At 39.1% G+C, this 21,173-nt stretch overlaps 1 protein-coding gene across 4 annotated transcripts in view; it reads left to right on the top strand.

Moving 5' to 3' along the window:
• Positions 1-2,152: 2,152 nt before the first annotated feature.
• The window catches only part of ANKRD11 (ankyrin repeat domain containing 11), a 99,066-nt gene continuing 80,045 nt past the window's right edge, over positions 2,153-21,173 (top strand). For all 4 annotated transcript variants that reach the window (XR_014493397.1, XR_014493398.1, XM_083370384.1 and 1 more), the window contains exon 1: positions 2,153-2,232. The gene's annotated coding sequence lies outside the window, so the exon portion shown is untranslated. The remainder of the gene's footprint in view (positions 2,233-21,173) is intronic.

Raw genomic sequence — 21,173 nt, 5'->3', positions numbered from 1 at the left:
ATATTTGAATTGGTTGCCATTTTCTTCTAAACTCTTCATTCAGTCAATGACTTCTGACCATTTCTGAGTTTCTTAACATTTTCTCTGAAAAAAAATAATAAAGCATATAATGATTGGCATGAATGAATGTTTTCCTCTGAAAACAGAGCAGAACAAATGATTTTGTAATAAATAGTATGTAGTTTTACATATGGGCATTTTTCCCTTGTATGTGGACCAGGAAGATCTACATAGAAATTTAAGCAAGCAACTACAGCAGAGTGGTTAATGCAGTTAATTTGTCTGGATACTTTTCCCCATAGATTTCATTTTAATTATTGGCTGAAATTCTAAATTTTATGGTAATTAAATTCTAACTGAAATAATAAATTGCCCTAGTGGTGATATAGGAAGGATTGTGTGGTTGTCACAATTAAAATGTTGAACTGGTACCTGTTTCTAGGATTATATTCCTCCTGAAGCATACAGCTCACTAGCTTGTTTTAGAACATGTTAATTTGTTCTAAATGATCATTATTAGGAAAAATTGTAAGAATCCTATGGACTTTTTGAAGGAAGACTCAGATAAAAATATGGTGGCCAAGGATGAAGGTTAGTTTTGCCATCCTAAAAGTTCTGTAAAGTTTGCACAATGGTGCCTATGCAAGTAGAGTGAATAAAATGTATCACTTTACTTGCTGCGTTTCATCTCAGCATCACACGCTGCCTCTTTCTGTTTAGAATTGCAAAAGATCCCTGTGGCAGCTCACTGAAATAGAAGCGGTAATATTAGAAAGGCATTTTTCTTTTCAGGAGAGCACTTGAAAAAAACCCCAGTCAGACTCTTTGCTTTTTATTTCTGCATTCCCTCTCCATCTGTTCCATCCTTTACCCTGTGCCCTGAAAGTTCACCCACCACCTGTCCCTAAAACGAATTCTCCTTTCTCATATATTCCGACTTAGATTGTTTGACATTGTTTGGTGGCTGCTGATGTGGTTTTTATTTTCTGAAAAAGGCTTTGAAACGGAATCTTTTGTCATTGTTCTTCTGGATTAGTTTGTTTTGCCAGGTACTCCGTTGGTTTAGTTTTTCAAGTTCAGAGGTTTTTTTGTATTTATGATGTTATTTGAATCAAGCAGTCTTAGGAAGTACTGAGCCATTCCTGTAAACTAGTTGGTTTCTCCCCCCCCTCCCGCCACTGTACATTTTAAAAGTGCTCTGAATTATTGAGAGGATTGCAAATAAAACAAATAAACAAGCAAAAACACTTTAAAATTCAAAGTTTGTTGTCAGGTGAGAAAAATCAGGACCACATCTTAAGATCCACTCAAACTGATTTATTGTGCGTGGCTATATACAAGAACCTAGTTAACAGTCAGTATGAAATTGCCGCTTGATAGACTTAATGGAATTGGGGCGGGGGGGGGGGCGGGGGGGCTGGACTTGTATTGCTTGTGGAAATGTAAAGACTCCAGACTGATTCCTCTCTTGACTTCGCCCCTAGGCTTTGCCGGTCACGTTAGACAATTATTCAGCTATCCCAGAGAGCGCTGCATGTCTAGATTCTGGTTGTATGCTAAATGTACAAATCTTCCTTTTCTAGGTTTGCTTGGACAAACTCAAGAGCAGCTCCCTTCTCTGCAGTTATGAGTCATGACTTGTTCTAAAATGCTAATACAGACATCAGATATTCCTGTGTGTTTGCTTGCAGAATACTGCTTCTGTATTTAAAACTTGCCATAAATAGTTTAATTTTAAGTGATACATTTACTTTAGTGGAATTTGAGCTACTTTCTTCAGATATTCTGTTTTGAAAAAAAAAATTCTCAGAGCAAGCATAACAAGTACAGTAAACAAGTTACATAAATTTGTGAATTGCAATTTATCCCAACCAATAAACTTGCTATAAGATTAGCGTGCTACCCCAACCTCTTGTCTTTCTGGTGCTAAAGAGTAGAAATAATTCTGTCTTATATATGCGTGTGTTTATTTGCACATACACAAAATTTTAATTGTACTATCCTGTCAAGTAATTTGTTTGAACCTTTTGTATTAATGGAGTTTTGGAAGAGCTACACAAAAAGAAATGGAAACAGAATTTAAAGAAAAATGTCTATAATTTAAGCCTGTATTTTTCTCTGAAATATTTATGTGGCTATTTTTGTCTTTCAGAATATAGCACTGCTTTTGGGACACCCTTTTGTTGGATTTTATCTATGTCCAGCTAACTGCTGCTTTCAACTATGGAATCGGTAAATATTATACTATTTTCTTATGTATTTTTGCCTTTTTTCAGTGGGATACTTTACAAAAATATGATTTAAAAAAATAGAAAGCGAGTAATATTTTTTCATAGCATTTAAATAGAAGTCTTTTTAATGGTAAGTAGCACAATTTGTGCTGGTTGTAGCATCGGGTAATGTCTTCAGCTTGCTCAGAAATCATAATTTTATACAGAATTAAATATAGCAAGCTGTTTTTAATTTTCTGAATCCTTCTGCTTATTACAGTTTGATGTGAGATTGGCTGTTCTCTTTTTAAGTCCTCTTGCCAGGAGAGAGTTATGTGTGAAAAGGTTATATCTGCTAGCGCTTGCTGCTTGCTACAAGTGACCAACCAAGTGCTGGAGGTGGCCAGATAGTTTTATGAGGGGTTGTGCATCCTTAGCTGCTGGCTCAGTTGTGTTTTTGCAGAGGCTTGTGCCAAAGACTAGCTTTATTCCTACATTTGGACAGAAACATTAATGGCAACGTGTGAAAGAAATCCAAAGTTCTTTTCTTTTTTCTGAACTCTTTGCCAATTACTATTAAAGCGATCACTAACTTTCAAAGAAACAACTGAAATTGCTCTTCAGAACATTGAACATGATTTTTAAAAGAGTTTCATTACTGTGTAACAGCCAACAAGCCAATATGGTGCTCTAGGTATGGCTTGTGCAGTAAATTTGTGCCTATCTCTCCTCTCTTCCATCCATTAGGATCTTTGTAAAGGTTATACATTAACCAACTTTTCAATTCTGATTGAGACTCGGCAAGGAGAGGCAAGCTGAATGACTTGTTAGTGAAAAGGAATGTTCTTTCCTACTAGCACTTCTGCTAGGAGAGGTTCATGTCCTTCAGCTCTGCTAAAGACCAAAGTTCTCCTGTTGCTCAAAGCCTGTGGATCAGGGAGTGCCAAGAGCAGTGCTCCTAAAGGGTAATGTGACAAAACACTCCAAACGTTTTAGTGTAGCTATCGCCAGGATGGTTGTTGGCCTTTTGCTTGTTACATATAGCTAGAAAGCATTAATATCCCAGCAGGTTTGCAAGAATTGCTTTCCTTCTGCATTTGGAAATTTCTGTTTCAAGTATGTTCTTATTCTAGTCAATAGCTGGAGTAACTATCACTAAAAAGCAATGATTAGAAAATGTGATTTGTTATTGAAATTGATATGCCAAAGATCTAATTCAGTTAACTGGACTAATTTCTTGAATATTTTGATTAAGGTTCTGCGTTGGGCCTATTAAATCATGATCTGTGGTCTCTGGTCCATAGGTGATAAATTGGCAGTATTGGACTCTGTCTTTTGATCTGCTTCTTAGCAACTCTCTAAAAACCGAACAGAATTGTTTCCAAGTGTTGGGAATGAAGTGGGAGATTGCAGCAGCAGAAAATGAGTTAAAAAGAGATGGATCAGGTTGGAATCTCTGGAGGAAAAGATGCCTGGAAACAGGAAATTCTGATAGCATGTCTACAAGAAAGGCGATTTGGCAATGGCTTAGAATGTGGCTGAATCCTCCTTTATAAGACCCCTTCGCTCTTTCTTCTTGGCTGTGAGACTCAGGGTGTTTATGAGGAAGGAATAGATCACAATCTGCCATGCTGATCCAATGCAGGTTGGCAGATGTGATCAGTGTTAGTCTGGGGTGGCCTGTTCGCCTTGGGAGACTCTTCTGGACGTTTACATGTCTGACGACATAGCCTACAATTTCATTTATCCACATAAGCTCCTTTGCCTCGTCAAGCCCCAATCATAGAAGGAGGCATCCTTATGCATCACTGCTAAATGTACTATTTTTATTTTGCTCTGATCAAATAAATTATACTTGTTGTAGCTTTGACTTATATAATAGGTTTGAATTTGGGGGCTCTATTAATGCTGTTTCAAACCTAGGTTGAATGGACCCGAAAAGATGAGTGTCATATGCTTTTATACTATAAGAGTCCCTGAACATATTCTACAACTTGAATGGCATAGGACACTTATAGGTGATAATCCTGTGAACATTAAGAAGATTTAAACTGTTACATAGAGAGTTTACTTTCATTATCTTTCAGAGATGTCCTTTTGATTGAGTCATCCAGTGATGTGCACACCTGTAATCCTTATCAAATTCCCAATCTATGATTCATGCCAATGGTAATTTCAGCTGCTTTCCTGAATACATATTCAGACATGGCAGACTATAAGGGATTTTTGGTCTGTGTAGATCTGGCTAACATAAAAATGGCAATTCAAGAGAATATACTTACTGTTCTGAAAGACATAGGCCCCTGTCAAGAACAGACTTGATTTGCACTTCAAAGAGCTTGGCTGCTGAAGTTTCTAGAGATACCAAGAGTATAGCAATAAGGAAGCTTTCTGAAGCCATTAAACTAGGAAAGGACCTGAGCCAGATGGATTATCAGGTTCTTATTATAAAGGTCTTGAGGATGAAACTTTACAAAACATGATGAACTCTTCCTACGGTGCGGAAGGATGCCAGAGAGTTAGAAAGAGGCCAGTAAAATTACCAAAAAAGGGGCAAGATTTGACTTTAAAGATAGACTATAAGATGATATCATTGTTGAATAAGGATTGCAAGTTATTTACACTGATTCTAGCTGATAGGCTGAAAATAATTTTGCAAGAATTTAATGGAGGGTTTTACCTAAAAGATAACGCTAGAAATGTGTTGGACATATAGGAATATTTGTAGCAACAATGAAAAATGAGCCAAATTGATGTTGGATACAGAGATTTGGATGGGTTTTCTTGTTCATGGTTTTGGAAGATATGAATTTTGGAGAGACCTTTGTAAAATGGGCAAGATCAATTTACACTCCACAGAAAGTTAAGTGGAGATCTAACAACCTTTGTGAGATACAAAAAGGAACAAGAAGGGATACCCACTGTCTCCTATCTTGTTTGCTTTGTTCTTGAAATACTCAGAAATATAAGACGAGAGGAGAAGCTTGTGCAAGTAAGAGTTAAAAAAGAAACTTAACATTAAGAGCTTTTGTAGATAACTTGGTGTTGGTTCTGGAAGATTTTTTAAAGGGAATTGAAACATTAATTTGGTGCAGTAGCACCAAATTAATAAACAGTAAACAAAAGATGTAGATGTTAACAAAAATGTGAAAATAGATCAAACAGAATTGATGAATAAGGTGGGTTTTAAGATTGAGAAGAAGGTGAAATATCTGGGTATCACTATGACAAACATGAATTGTATGTTATTTGAAAATAACTATGTTAAGACATGGAATGATGGTAAAACAGGTATATTAAGATGGGAGAAATTACAACTGTCATTGCTGGGGAAAATCTCTATGATAAAAATGAATGTCTTGCACAGAATTACGTTTTTGTTCCAGACAATACCTGTTTTGACAACTGATAACACCATTTAAACAGTGGCAGAAAGATATATCTAAGTTTGTGTGGAAGGGAAAAAACCCATGAGTTAAATATAAAGTGCTATAAGATGCAAAGTAGAGGATTGGGTTTTACCTGATTTGAAAATGCTTTTTGAAGCTTGGTGTTTGGTTTAGATGTAAGTGCGTGTTGCTGAGAACTAGAAGGCTTTTGGAGTTGGGCATGACCTGAGATTTTGGTGGTGTGGATATTTTTGGTACAATGTCAAGTTTAATGAGGATATAAAATCATTCTGGTAAATGTGCCATATTGAGAATATGAAATGGATACAAACTGAGTTTGTGTCCTGAAGCACCTTTGTGGATCTCAGCACAAGAAGCCTTTCGTAGGTGAGAAATGAGGCAGTACATGAATAGCTAAGTTACCATGAGATACTGGAATTTTGTCAAGGGGAATGCAAAATAAAATTAAGAGAAGAACTGGGAGCAAATGGTTGTAGTTATCAGTGGTTTTCTTATTTACACTTATTAGAAAGATTTAAACTACTAGACAACATAATTTATGGTTTTGAACAAAGTAACAAAGTAGAATTGTGTACAAATGATGAACATGTGGTTGCTAAAAGTATATAAACTTTGAAAAATGAAACATGAGGTGAAAGAATAAATGACAAACTGGGCTAAGAACATTTGGTTATAATATACGCATGAGTAAATATGACCTTGAAGGGGTTGAAATTTACAATATAATCGTAAAGATAATGTTTATAAAATGATATATTGTTGGCATACATTCACTAAAAGTTTGTGCACCAGAGACAAATTCCTTGTGTGTCCAATCACACTTGGCCAATAAAGAAATCTAATTCTAATATGTCACCAGAAAAATTATCTAAAATGCATAAATACATTTCAAATTTATATTGGAAATATAAACAACATTTTATGTTTGCTGGATGTGTAAAAAAGCTAGAAAATTCTGGATTCAGATACACACACTGATTCAGAGGATTTTAAAAATTAATATACAATCGAGACTGGAGCAGACATGTCAAACTCACAATGTCATATGATGTCGCGTGACGTATCAGAGCTTTTTCTCCATTGCCGGCGGTTTCCTCGTGATGCCTCTGGCCCACGGGCCGGCAGTTTCACATCCCTGGACTAGAGGTTTTTCTTTTGGGATCGATGGACAAGCATTTGGGAAAAAGTTATGGAACTGATTTTCTATATGATTATCAAAGCAAGATGATGTGTATGGACAAAGATAGAAAGGTTCAGCATTAGCCACAGGGAAGGAATAGCTGGTAAAGATGATGGAATTTTCTGAGATGGCTAATGTAGACAAATATAACTATTTAGACTGTGTAGATGTTGCATAAGTGAGTTGGTCTGATTTGGTGGTATACAAATCTGATAAATAAATCAGAAAAATAGTTCTAATGGAACTTGGTAGAGTGGCCTTTTGCTGGTAGTTATATTGAAGAGTTAGAGATCAAATTGCCAACATACGCTGGATCATGGAGAAAGCTAGAGAGTTCCAGAAAAACATCTACTTCTGCTTCATTGACTGTGCTAAAGCCTTTGATTGTGTGGATCATAACAAACTGTGGCAAGTCCTTAAAGAGATGGGAGTACCAGACCATCTTATTTGTCTCTTGAGAAACCTATATGTGGGCCAAGAAGCAACAGTGAGAACTGGACACGGAACCACTGATTGGTTCAAAATTGGGAAAGGAGTCCGGCAAGGCTGTATACTGTCGCCCTGCCTATTTAACTTATATGCAGAGCACCTGATGAGAAAGGCAGGGCTAGATGAATCAAAAGTTGGAATTAAGATTGCCGGGAGAAATATCAACAACCTAAGATATGCAGATGATACCACTCTAATGGCAGAAAGTGAAGAAGAACTAAAGAGCCTCGTGTTGCGGGTGAAGGAGGAGAGTGCAAAACTTGGGTTGAAACTTAACATTAAGAAAACCAAGATCATGGCATCCGGCCCTCTCAATTCCTGGCAAATAGATGGGGAAGAAATGGAGGTAGTGACAGATTTTATTTTCCTGGGCTCCAAGATCACTGCAGATGGGGACTGTAGCCAAGAAATTAAAAGACGCTTGCTCCTCGGGAAGAAGGCCATGGCAAATCTAGACAGCACACTAAAAAGCAGAGACATCGCCCTGTCAACAAAAGTGTGTATAGTCAAGGCTATGCTTTTCCCAGTTGCAATGTATGGCAGTGAAAGTTGGACCAAAAAAGGCTGAGCGCCAAAGAATTGAGGCCTTTGAACTATGGTGCTGGAGAAGACTCCTGCGAGTCCCTTGGACTGCAAGGTGATCAAACCGGTCAGTCCTAGAGGAGATCAACCCTGACTGCTCTTTAGAAGGCCAGATCCTGAAACTGAAACTCAAATACTTTGGCCACCTAATGAGAAGGAAGGACTCACTGGAGAAGAGCCTAATGCTGGGAAAGGTTGAGGGCAAGAGAAGAAGGGGACGACAGAGAATGAGGTGGCTGGATGGAGTCACTGAAGCAGGAGGTGCGAGCTTAAATGGACTCCAGAAGATGGTAGAGGACAGGAAGGCCTGGAGGAACGTTGTCCATAGGGTCGCGATGGGTCGGACACGACTTCGCAGCTAACAACAACATATTGAAGAGTATAAATCAATCCTTTTATTTTGAAAATCCAACAGAATGTATAATGCTGTGTTTTGTGTTGTTAATGCATTTATAATATACTCATATATATTTACTCAAGGGTGAGAGCCACTGGGTTCACTGGAGCTTGTTGTCTCACAAGAGTGCTGACAGTTGTAACTCTATTCTTTTCCACAATATGCCAACTTGGGTAATGAATTAAGGCCACCAAATTTTTAACGCAGCAAGAGGATGGTTCATTTAAAGTCTGTGACAACTGTTTTTGTAATTATGCTGGTAATGAGAAAATTTTTTGGCCTAGAAACCAAGATGGTGAGTCCTAGGCCCGCCTTAGGCATGAAAGCCAGCTGGGTGACAGGGTGGGTCCCTCCTTTCAGCCCAACCCTCCTTGTAGGGTTGTTGTGGGGAAAATAGGAGGAGGGAGTATTAGGCATATTTGCCACCTTGACTTATGTATTAAAAAAGGGGAGGGAGATAGAGTAATACTGCTAAAAATAAAAATAGGAAGAGGAGGAAAGCATATTTGTTACATCAGACCTGGGCATTTTATGGTTTGCAGGCCCTTTGACTGTCTCTGACCTGTGGGGGCTGTGGGAGCAGCACCCCTCAATGTTTCTAGCTTCTCATGTGGCCCCCTGGGAAAAATGTATTGCCCACCCCCACGTTACAGGGACATAGTTCTTTAAGAAACACTGAGTACTGTTCTTCATTCAGCATATCCCTGTAAACAAAGGTTTGGAACACTGAAATGTTATTTTTTAAAGAGCAGCTTTCCTTTCTCCAGTTCTGTTTCAGGGTGGTAGTAGTAGCGATATTCACAGGTTCAGTTGATTTTAACGTTCAGCATTATGCTCTGTAGTTGAAGTAAGATTAGAAAAAAAAGTTGAATAAAACAAGATGATCACTTGCATACATTTCTCTAGCTTCATATTTAGCACTTCTTTTCACATCACTAAAAAAAAGGGATAAATTCTTACATTTCACTTTCCAAGCAGAACGTGCCAGAGAGGACTAAAATCATATGTGACTAATGCTGTGTCTGGATGTACTAAATTTTAGTTCCTTTCTCCAGGGCCCCAGCTAGAAAGTGGAAGAATCGTTTGGGCTTACTATTTGCAATCTTGGGCACTCTTGTTTCTTTATAACATTTCTTTCTTCTGACGACTTCTAAATTAATAAATAATGGGTGAGGATATTCTGCATTCATATCTTTTCAAAATTCATCTGCCGATGTTAGTAATGTGCAATGTAGCTGCTCATTGCCTTGTTGTAAAAACAAACATATATTCTCAACGCTTGGGATAAAACACACTTCTGGTTCAGTTCCATCTCCTGCCGCTGATGATAAGAAATTCTGGATGGTATAGTCTAAAAGCGTGCTGGCAAACCTATGGCACGCATGCCACAGGTGGCACGCAGAGCCCTTTCTGTTGGCACGCGTGCCGTCACCCCAGTCCTAGGCCTTCAGCTGGGTTTTATAAAACCTTTTCGCTTTAGGCCTCCGCCACCGTGTGCAAAAAAAAAAGGGGGGGGGAGGGGATGTCCATTTTGTTCTATGAGTTCATGGTGACCTAACCCTAAGTGGAATTTTCCTCCAATGCGATTTTCCCATGTATTTTACCAGGAAACATAGATAGGGCAGGCTAAAAAAGTCAGTGCCCTCCTAACCATACCCAAGTACTCCAAATTTGTTGGCGATGCCCATTTTGCTCTATGAGTTCATGGTGACCTAACCCTAACCCTAAGTGGAATTTTCCTCCAATGGGATTTTCCCATGTATTTTACCAGGAAACATAGATAGGGCAGCCTACAAAAGTAAGTGCCCTCATAACCATGCCCCAGCACTCCGAGTTTGTTGATGATGTCCATTTTGCTCTCTGAGTTCATGGTGACCTAACCCTAATTCCATGGTGGCGAACCTATGGGACGCGTGCCACAGGTGGCACACAGCTCTCTGTGGGCATGGGCACCGTCGCCCCAATCCTAGGCCTTCAGCTGGCTTTTATAAAACCTTTTCGCTGTAGGCCTCTGCTGCCTGTGCAAAAAACCCCCACAACAATTTCAGTTTCTTGCAGGGAAAAAAATTCTCACAAACTTGGAATTAATTGATTGAACTTTTTAGTCTCACCCGGTCTGCTGTTACCACCACAGCACACACACCCAATGGGGCACAACCACCTGGCACCCGACGATACATAAGTGGGTTTTGGGTTGTAGTTTGGGCACTCAGTCTCTAAAAGGTTTGCCATCATTGGTGTAAAATATTTGGGGTATCTTCTGTTTATTGCAAACTAGAAATGAACATTTGTCTCCTAGGCTTTCAGGAAGAGGATGGAGTGATTGACAGTTTCTTTTTCATATCTGAGTGTAGTTTCTTTTCGTGTCTTTTTTTGAGACAAAGAATGGGTGCTGTGAAAGAGGTTTTATACTATGGTTTGATACTGAGGACCAGCAATGACCGTTTTTTGCAGGTACTAATGAGTGGTCTCTGATTCCCATAAAAGATGTTCCATTAAAAGTTTAGAAAGAACATCCACTTTTCTAATTTTACCTGCCCTTTTGCATAGGATTCTAAAAGAAAATGAAAATAATGAATTCTTCAAGAAATATGGTGCATAAAGTTAGACAGGTAGAGCCCCAAATGAATGAGAGAGAGATTTGTAGAGATGATGATCAAAGAAAGATCTGACTGATGGAAAGGAGAATTGCCTTATCTTGCAGCATAGGAGCACTTGGTACTTGGGATGGGGGGAAAAAAAGAATTTGTGAGATTCCTAAGTGTGGTGGCGACTGCCTATTGTGTATTTGCTAGCTCCAGTGAGCATAGAATACTTTGTTGGAGAATCTCTCCTTAGCTATCAGAATAAGCGAGAAAATTGAGAATATTCCAATTAATATATTCTGCATTTCCCAATCTGATACTTTCTGGATATTTTAGACTTCATGGCCAAACTAGGAAAGGATGCCACATCCCTTTTCAACTCAGCTATAACTAACTATACTTGATCCGTGATTAACATGATTGTTCAGAGATCTTAACAGTTCTGGTTATTCTCTGGCAATGGTAAAATGTATTATTGCAGCCTTTTCAGAAATGGACTTCCTCTCTATGTTGTACAAACAGAATAAAATCCATTTGTTGTACTTAGCAGCCTTTTTTAAAAACCTCATTCTTGCAGTCTTGCCAATATCCTGTATTTGTTTTTCACAGGAAAGCTTTTAACTTTTCTTTAATACATGCTGCATTGTGATACATTCTACTTGTTTTAATGCTTTATAGTTGTACCACAGAGCAAATGGATTCAGAAACTGACCGTTCCCCCCCCCTCCAATTTTTCAGTGAGAAGGATGATTTTATTTGGGGTTTTTTATTTGGGGTTCAGTTGGGTTAAAAAAAAAGTTTAAAACAGAAGCCTTTCTCGTCTCCCTGTTTTTCGGCATGAAGCAAACAAACCTTCATTCCCAGCCCATTTGCCTTTTACAGAAGAGCGGTCAGCCAAGCCAAGCCAAGGAGGTGGCCTGCCATTGTTGCCCTCTTCAGGGAGAGACCTTGATAAACAGCCCAGGTTCCCCAGCGGCTCCTGGCAATCAGTCACTTTAAATTGTTGCATTGTGCTATGGTTTCGTTCATTATAATTTCAGTGCTTTTCTTAATTGTTACCCTAGAACAACTAATCTGCTCCAATAAATATAAAAAGAAGGCACTATTTGCGGCTGTTGTTTTTCTAGCTACTCAAATTTGTTGATTTTTAAAACAAATGTAACTTTGTGTGACTAACTAGGGAGAGATAATTGAGCCTGTAAACATGGTTGGCAAAAATGGGCTATCAGGATATAAAGTTAAGCTTGGATCTGCTATGTAGATTCGTTTACTTGTAATTTCCTCCAAGTAGTTCAAGGCCAAACATCTGCCTGCTGTTTTGTCCTCACAACAGCCCTGTGACTGGCTCCATTGGCTTCCCAGCTTATGCTTAAACTTCTCTGGTTTTAAACTGACATTTTCAGCACTATGCTGGTTTGCCTAGCAATTTAAAGAATTGTCTGCATTTGGTGGCTATTTTTGTCATGTTGTGGTTGATTTATAAACTCAGAAAGGAGATAAAATTATCTTTGCTGTAATACCTGTTTTTATATAGTACTATTTAGATAGAGGATTTTATTTAAAACATTTTAAAATATTTACCCATTTTCAGATACTTGCAATTGTAAATACAGAGAAGCATAGCATCCCTGCCCCTCTGGAACAACCCCGCGTGGCTGCAGTTAATGGGGATGGCAGCTCTCATGGCTGCCGTTCCTTGCATCAGCCTTCCTGCGCCTTCTCTTTGGTTTTGTCTGAAAGTTCAGCTTGTTAATCTAAGAAGCCAACTGGAGAGGTAAAATCAGAAGGTTGTTCAGTAATGAATGTAATAACATCGAAGATTTTGCCAGTAAAAGCTCTGTAAAATGTAGCATGATTGAAACTTCTTATTCACAGGCCCAAACATGTCTAAAGAGCTGTACAGAATTAGCAAAAGCTAATATTTTGGCAAATGCAAACCTGCTTATAGGTTAGAAGGAAAATTGGATTTCTTAAAGACTGGATTGAAAGCTATTTGTGTTTAAACAATTTAGAAATGTCCAACCATAAACAAGCAATCATACATTGGGAGTAACATGTAATGTTGAAATGCTGCAAATCTAAATATGATCAGTTTGCAAAGATTCCTCTTTCTTTCTTTAAGTCAGATTGGCTAATTTGGTGGAAAGGATTTGGCTTTGTGCCAGGGAGCCTCTATTTTCCTGTAGGTGGATAAACATCACTAAAGAGAGTGGATTTCTTACTTTATGATGATGCAGTTTCTGGATTGGTTTCTACATAGCAGTAAGGAAAGTATAGAAGCAAGAATGACTTGGAGATCTAAGGAATGTCAGCACAGCACCCATCCTGATAGACAGGTGGACACCTCCATGTCTCTCCAAACAGGGTTTGGGATTATGTAGCAAGCAGGTTATTCAATGCAGCAGTGGATGGGACCCCATGTGATTAGTTGCACCCGGACCCAAAAGCAGATGGTGTAGGACACTGGACGGTATAGACACGCATAGTTCTTTTCAGGACAGTCAAGATTAGAATCAAAAGATTAAAGTTTATACAAAAATAATAAATTGGTTCTTGTGTTGGATCAAATCAGTATAAATTTCATACGCCAAAGGACATTCTTGTTATGATTATTCCATAATTGTCCATATACTAGTCCTTAAGCATATAAAATGCCATAAATATTCACAAGCAGGTGGAGTTTATGTAGTAATTAAATTATTGTATTAATTCTTATAAAAGAACCTAGCAAAGGAACTTAGTTCAGTAGATCATTGAAAGTGCCGCTCTCTGGAAAAGCCCGGAACGAAGAGAAGAAAGTCCTGCTGCCTGAACCGTAGGCTGTTCCTGAAACGATAAAAATTCCTCTCAGAGGTTTTCAGTGGTCTTGAATTGCCGAGGGCTAAAGGGTTTCGACGGGTGGGGTCCAGGAAGAGACCCCCTTGGCCCCGCACTCCAGAACGTCCCAGTCTCAAGGCCTGCCGCTGCCCACTGGCCAGGGGCTCTCGGAGTGGCTGGCAGCTTGAAGGTGCTCCTTTCCCCTTTTTAATTTAACTAATTCTTAGTTTTGTTTTAAATCTGTTTTTCACTCTGTTTTCTAACTATATTTTATATGGTTGTGTGTTTTTATTTGTAAATGGCCCAGAGTTAAGCTGGTGAGATGAATCATGTAGAAAACTGATAAACAGGCAAAACCCAGCCCTTGTAATGTACGTATGATTATATTTATGGATAGTTGGAATTATTTCATTTATGTACTACACGCTGACCGGTCCACTTGCGAAGTGATTCAGGAGTGCTTATGTCCCCAAGGTGTTGTGGCATAGGAGGGCAATCCTGGCACGTGGGCTGAAGTACTCGGTCTGGTGATCAAGCAGTAGCTGTGAGTTCAGAAGAGCCAGACCTTGGGGGGCAGGGGGGGGCATAATTACCAAGACCTATGTAAATAAATCATTTGACTACATTCTGAGATAGGAAACTGATTGTAGTGCAGTGAGCTTTCTATTAGCTATAGATTTTACAGTATATTAGAATTTCTTCTGAAAAGCTTAGAGTGAATAGATTTCTCTTTCGGTATTTTAACAAATAGATAAAGCCACACATTCCCAGCGTGTTTGCACATTTGTTTTGGTGCATGCATGCAGTTTAAAGAGGCTTGGTTCTCTTTCCTTCCAGCTGCAGTTTAATGCTAGCTTTTGTAAATCCCCTCAGGTCCACACCCCGATCCCTAATACATCCAATACACAGATCCATTGTCTGAGGTCCTGGGTTCCATGGAGATCAAAGAATCACTTAGCCACATCCCCTGAACATCTGAAGCTGTTACAATCCTGTGCATCCCTTGCGGATCCAGGTGCCACACAATTATTAGGTTGAAAGCACCAAGAATTCCTGTTCCCAGCTTTCTGTTGTTACTTAACTCTGACTTGTTTGATTCATTACAGCTGGGGAAAACAGATTTAGTTTAGACTTGTATGAGGGTAGCTCATTTCATGCTCAGAATTGTAATTATGTTCTTCCCTTTCAAGCTTACAGCTGTAAAAATGTCTTTTTCCATTGTATTAAAACTTGTGTGCGCATGCCTGCGCACACCTAACTGACCTAGTATAGAAAACATTACTAATATTTACCAGCATTTTAAAACTTTTAAACTGATAACTCTGACCTAGAAATGTTTGACATGTATAATTGCTATAGTGTTTCCAGTTGAAAGTCTAAGTAAAACCATTCCATTCATGCAGGAAAAAGTGTCACCTGCCTGTGTACTTTGAATATAGCAATATTCTACCTGTTTTTCAGTGCTTAAAAACATTCTAATTATTTTGAGTTATTTAAGGTCCTGTCAATTGTTTATTTAGTAAAAAAAACAACCAGCCTATTTTATTTATATTATGCAGAAGGAATCTTTTAAAATCAAAATCCTTTATGAAATAGGCCTTTAGCTGAGCTGAAGTCTCCTTGAACTTTGATTACACAACACTGTGTCACAACAGTTTGTAGACTTAGAGTTTTTCAGAATTTTTATTTGGACAAAATGAGAGAAGAGGCAGGAAAGCTGAAGAATTTGACCATGTTGCCTCAATATCTGAAGTTGTTCCAATCCTGGGCAGTGATGTATATTTCAGCAAGCTTGATTTGAGGGATCCAGTGTGTGGCAAAGCTTATTTGGGTGGCCTGACCCACAGTAAGAGAGGAAGGGGCTTTGGATGTTTTGATACATGCATGGAATGAGTTTGCCTTTTCCTGAATTTCATATTTTAATTCACATATTTAGTCTGAATTAGATTGAAAATACTGTAGCAGTAATTTTGAATGGAAAGACAATTGTTTTCTGAAAAACTACAATCTGCTTAAGCAATTATATAAATAAAACTACGGTAGAATGTGAATTCAGATTTACCTGAGGCTTTTAATACAGAGCTATATATACATTTTATATGGGACGCTGTGGCTTAGTGGATTAGGACGCTGAGCTTGTCGATCAGATGGTTGGCAGTTTGGCGGGTCGAATCCCGAGTGCCGCGTAACAGAGTTGAGCGCCTGTTATTCGTCCCAGCTTCTGCCAACCTAGCAGTTCGAAAGCACGTAAAAAATGCAAGTAGAAAAATACGGACCACTACGGTGGGAAGATAACAGCGTTCCGTGCGCCTCTGGCGTCTAGTCATGCCGGCCACATGACCACGGAGACGTCCTCGGACAAGCGCTGGCTCTTCGGCTTTGAAATGGAGATGAGCACCGGCCCCTAGAGTCGGAAACGACTAGCACGCATGTGCGGGGGAACCTTTACCTTATATATACATTTATGTTTTGGTGGGAGATGTTGTACAACTTACCATTTGGACTTTATCTGAACAATAGTGATTTAAATCTAGAACTTGTAATAAGTTGTTTGGGTCAGAATATTGATAGAAAATGCCATCCAGAAAAACAGCCATTTGCCTCTACTTGCTTGGGGATAGAGAGACCGCTATTTTCTCTTAAATAATATACATATGCATATGTCAGTATTTGTAGCTGTCATTTATATCAAGATTGTATAATGCTTTGGATTCTATTCAAAATAGTTACTGGGAGATCTGCAGGTAGCGCAGGGCCCTTTTCCAGGATCACAGGGCGGCTGCTGCTGCAGCAGCATCTGTGCTATAGAGCAGTTTTTAGAATCTAATGCAGTGCACATCCCTCTTCCTCTCTTATTTTCAGCCCATTTGTCTAAAAATCATTTTGAATTTTAATTTCTGCCTGCTAGAATATTAGCTGTCTCACTCAACTTTGTGTCATTAGCAGAAGAAGCTAATGAGAAAAGGAGCTCAAAGTAAGACTTGCTAAATATGAGGTATTAAAAGCACAGATGCAAACAATCCCAGTCAGAAAACAAATCAAAAACAAGAAGCCAGCACAACAAAGTAATTTAGCTGCAAAGAAAGTTTAGCAAAGAATTGAAAATAAAGACACAGGATGAGGGAAGAAGGCATCAAGGTAGATTGCAACCAGTATATGTGTTAACAAGAAATTATATAGAGATAGGATTGATGCTAATTGATAGCAGCTTGGTTAAACAATATCTGTTTACTTTAAATCTATCCAAATCCTGTTAAGCTGCGTTCTGGGGGGTGTAGGAAGCTCCCAATATTTTTGTGAGATCTTAGGTGAGGTGCTAAAGGACCGATAGGGAAAAATGTTTTTGCCTGTTGTAAAAACGGGGAGAAGGAGAGCCTAGGAAATTAAAAGCCATCATTGATTATAGAGCGGTAGCAGCAGCATCCTGGCCCTGGTGCTGTTCGAGACTCTTATTGGGAGTTGAGGGGACATTTTAGAAATCAGCAGGGGGGACAAAATTAAGGGCAGCCTTGAGCAGTGGGTTGAAGGGAATAGGATGGCATGTAACAGGGAAAATGTACGGTTCTGCATCTCGATTAGGAAAAATGTAAGGATGGTTGAAATCTGGCATGGCAGTTAGTACTAATCAAAAAGATCTGAGCGTTCTTATCGAACACACGTTAAACATCAGTCAGCGGTGTGATGCAGCTACTAAAAGGAGAAATGCTGTCTTGGAGTTCCTTAACATGAGTATTGAATCCACATTGCACAATTCAATAATTGTTCCTCTTGTTGGGAATGCTGCTGCATCCAGATTTGGCACCACAATTAAAAATGACAAATTGAAGCAGGTTCAGAGTACAGCTACCGAGATGATGGGTGTGGAAGCTAATCTGGGGAAGAGTTAAAGGTCTGTTTGCTTAGCCTGCATAAAGAACAACTAAAGGGAGAGATTGAATGGCCATCTGTCAGATGCTCTACTGGATCCTGCCATGAGCAGGGAGTTGGTCCCATTGGTTGCTTCCAACTTAATAATAATGCTCGAGGGGGCTTCTGGAGGGTGGGCCCCAAGCTACAATTCTGGATCCCTTATTCATCAATATCAATATCAATAGAAGAGAATCAGCTCGGGGTTGAACTGTGGGGTCCTTAGTGCTCTCCAGCTTTGCTGTTTTCTTGCAGATGATTCATTACCCAGCTGAGTAACATCAGGGATCTTCCAGGGGTCTTGCAAAAGGAGTGAGGAAAAAAATACAGCCATGCCGCAAGAAGTGCAAGTCATGGCTGTAGGCTGATGCCCTTTAGTTTCTCTCGTTTTTGAAAATGCCACCAGTAGAAGACTTATTTCTTGTAGTTGCTGTCTCAAATGTTTATGTTAGGTTTGACAAATTTGTTAGGCCTTCGCCCTTGAATTTTGCTGCTCAGCCCTGCTGGCAAGTCCATTAGCGAGTCTGCTCCCTAGAAAGTGCCCCATTCGGTCATCTGCAGTCGGCAATCAGCAGCTGTCAGAAAAGCCCTCTTGCACCCAGCCCCTTCTTTAGCCGGCCAGCTGAGCCCTCCCTGCCTCGTCTCTTCCTCTGGCGGGGCATTTGTTTCTGTGAATAAGACAAAACCTTAACCTAAAGAAGGAAATTTAATAGATTTGCTGTTCATATAGATTATCTGTTGAAGCAGGTTTGGAATGTAAAATGCAAACAGATGTTTTCTCATGTTAAGAGATGCCCATTTTGTATGTTAGATCAGTGTTAGTCAGTGGCTAAGTTTCTTGGCTTGGCCAAGTCATTAGCCTAAATACCTGCTATGGCTTTGAATCTTGGTTAAATTACTGCTTTCTGGCAAAAGCCATAGAGTGCTCTAAAGTGCTCATAATGTGAACTGAATTCACCTAGTGCTAGCTAGCCTGGATTTAGGCTATTTACTGGACTTCAAAAGAGAAATGAAATCTGTCTGATCTATATTTGCCTGATAGCCTGTTTAGGTCTGATATTATACAAATTTAGGGCATTTCTCAGTGCCAAACCTGTCATTGTTTCTGCAGTAGGCCACACAGTATGGGTGCTTCCTGGATGGTTTCATGCTTCAGGAAAATGGGGGAAGGTAATCCGTAAGTTGATTTGCAAATAACACCCGGAGCTGGTATATTTTAAAGGGAGAGTCTACTGATTATTTGGCAGGTTCGGACTGGCAAGATATTTCAGTTTCTGAGGGGGCTTCTTTGTCCAGGCTGTGCTGAGAACAGGTTGCAGGAGTGGATGCAGCCAAGGCGGCCGGCTGGTTGAGCTTCCGCTCCTTTCACATATGGGGCATTGGTGAAGTTCAGTCAAAGGAATTGTGGGTGCTTGTTTTTAGGCTTCTAAAACCTTAAAAATACCATTTTACTGTACATTTGTGACCTAAATCTGTTGAAATATATGAACTAGAAAGTCTGCCGCATCCAAACCAGTAAGCGTAGGGCAGTTAGAGTCATGTTATTTGTACAACATCCATTGTGATTTGTGCAATGTCATTCCTCAAAAGTCATAAATTAATACACATCACATCTGGATTGGTTTAATAATTTTTATTATGATTTTGCAAAAATATAAATAAATGGAAATGGCATAGTATTGCATTTAGCAGACAGTTGGGGAATAATGGACATTTCCCCTATTAGTCTGTTAAACTGACCATATATTTTAAAATTATACGCCACTTTAGATAATTTTTGTAACTGGAATCTGTCTATTGCAGGAGAGGTTAAAGTAAGACCAAACTAGTTACTGTATCCCAGTTTTAGGTAATGAACTATAGGTTCCCCCCCCCCCAGGAAGTAGAAATCGGTTCAGAAGGAATTTGGTGGCAGGCATTAATAACCTTGTGAATAAATGTGACAATTTTGTATTGAAGACTATGAGTTTTGGGTAGACTATATCTTCCTGAGAGCCTCGGGTTTCAGGAAGAAATATATTTCAGAGGTCCAAATGTTGACTTAAATTTTAAGGGCAGTGCTTTTTTAAATATTTGAAACATGGGAGTATGTGGCTCAGTTGGATGTCCTGTCCATTGCCAGGACTGTTTTTTTAAAAATTATATTTTAATTTATCCAAATGATAGAATTGCACTGGTGGATCACAAGAATAAGATAAATCAAAGAAGCAACATTTAGTGGCATAAGAACAATATTCAAGACGTAATCCTAGAAAATGCAGGCATTTAAAATTCCAAATTGAGATACCAAACTCTAAAATGGCCGTGAGAATATAAATGAATTAGTCTGGTGCTTAGAAAATAGCAGTTTTAAGTGCCATGTTCTCATGACTAGTTGAAACCAAGCAACTTGTAAAATGAACAGATATGTGCAAATCTAATTTGCATGCAGGTTGGTGGAGAACTCACCTACAGATGCGTCTGTTTTTGCATTCATTTTCTAGTATAGATTTTCAGCATGAGGGCTGGAGTGCTATCTTTTAATGGTATGGAAGGATTGGATTCTTTTTGAAAAAGCATCAAATCAGCTCATATATAGCATGTACACACATGCACACACATACATAATAGAATATAAGGTTTTGAAGGGAAAAATTTAAAAATATCTGATTGTTGTAGCTTTGAGCTGTTGGCCTGTTATGCATATAGTTGGCTGGAATGTGATTTTTCTGCAATTAAAAACAAAATTAAATTTGGTGAGCTTCTTTTCACATGTGTTAATTCACATTGCAGCCTGCATAATAAGAGAGCTGCTTGGGTTTAGATAACACAGTCTTATAGGTTTGTTTACATTGCAGAAATGGAGAAAAGTCTGGTATAACAATTAGTTGAACTAAAGTATGTCTCATTTCTCCCAAGTGGGATGCAGTGGACGGTATGAAATTGCTGCCACCCTGAGTTTCATACGGTTAGGATGACCTCACTTGTTCTGCTTTATTTAATGTGTTAGTGAGATACAGAAAATGTGAAGATTAAAAGACAAGGTGAAAACTGCATCTTCACATCAGTCAGTTAATACATAGCTGTGAAATGTTAGATTTTCTACATTTTAATCAAGATAAATTAAAATTAGAACCATATCCCTAACCACGATTCTGGGGGCTTCCCTGTGGTCCAGTTGTCTTCCCTCACCTGGCAGCATCCAGAGACACTGAGCCACAGTTTCATCACCAAATGTCCAAGCCTGTCGTGATGGAGATTGCAACCCATAATGTGTACATGGATGAAGAGGCCATCCTCTGCTCCGTCAGCTTCCTCATAGCGGTGTTGCCAGGCAAGAGACGTTCCTGCGGGCTCCAGAGGTGGCCCTTACCAGCTTTGGAGGGATGGCTGGCTGCAGGGAAGGGAGAAGCGAAATGGAGCCCTTCCCGGGGAGTGTATGCGATCTTGGTGACTGTTAGGAAACCTTGCCAACCTTTTCCTTGCTAGGAATTAGCTTGTAATTAGTTTTTATGTTATAAGATTTGGGTGGGGAATCTTGGATAAAAATGGACAGGGAGTTTGCACACAAACTGTTTTCAGTAAAAAAATGTTGAAATATGTCTGTGCCAGCAGTGG

The sequence above is a fragment of the Vipera ursinii genome (assembly GCF_947247035.1).
Source record: "Vipera ursinii genome assembly, chromosome: 10".
Lineage (NCBI taxonomy): Eukaryota > Metazoa > Chordata > Lepidosauria > Squamata > Viperidae > Vipera > Vipera ursinii.
This window is presented reverse-complemented; position numbering and strand designations above follow the sequence as displayed.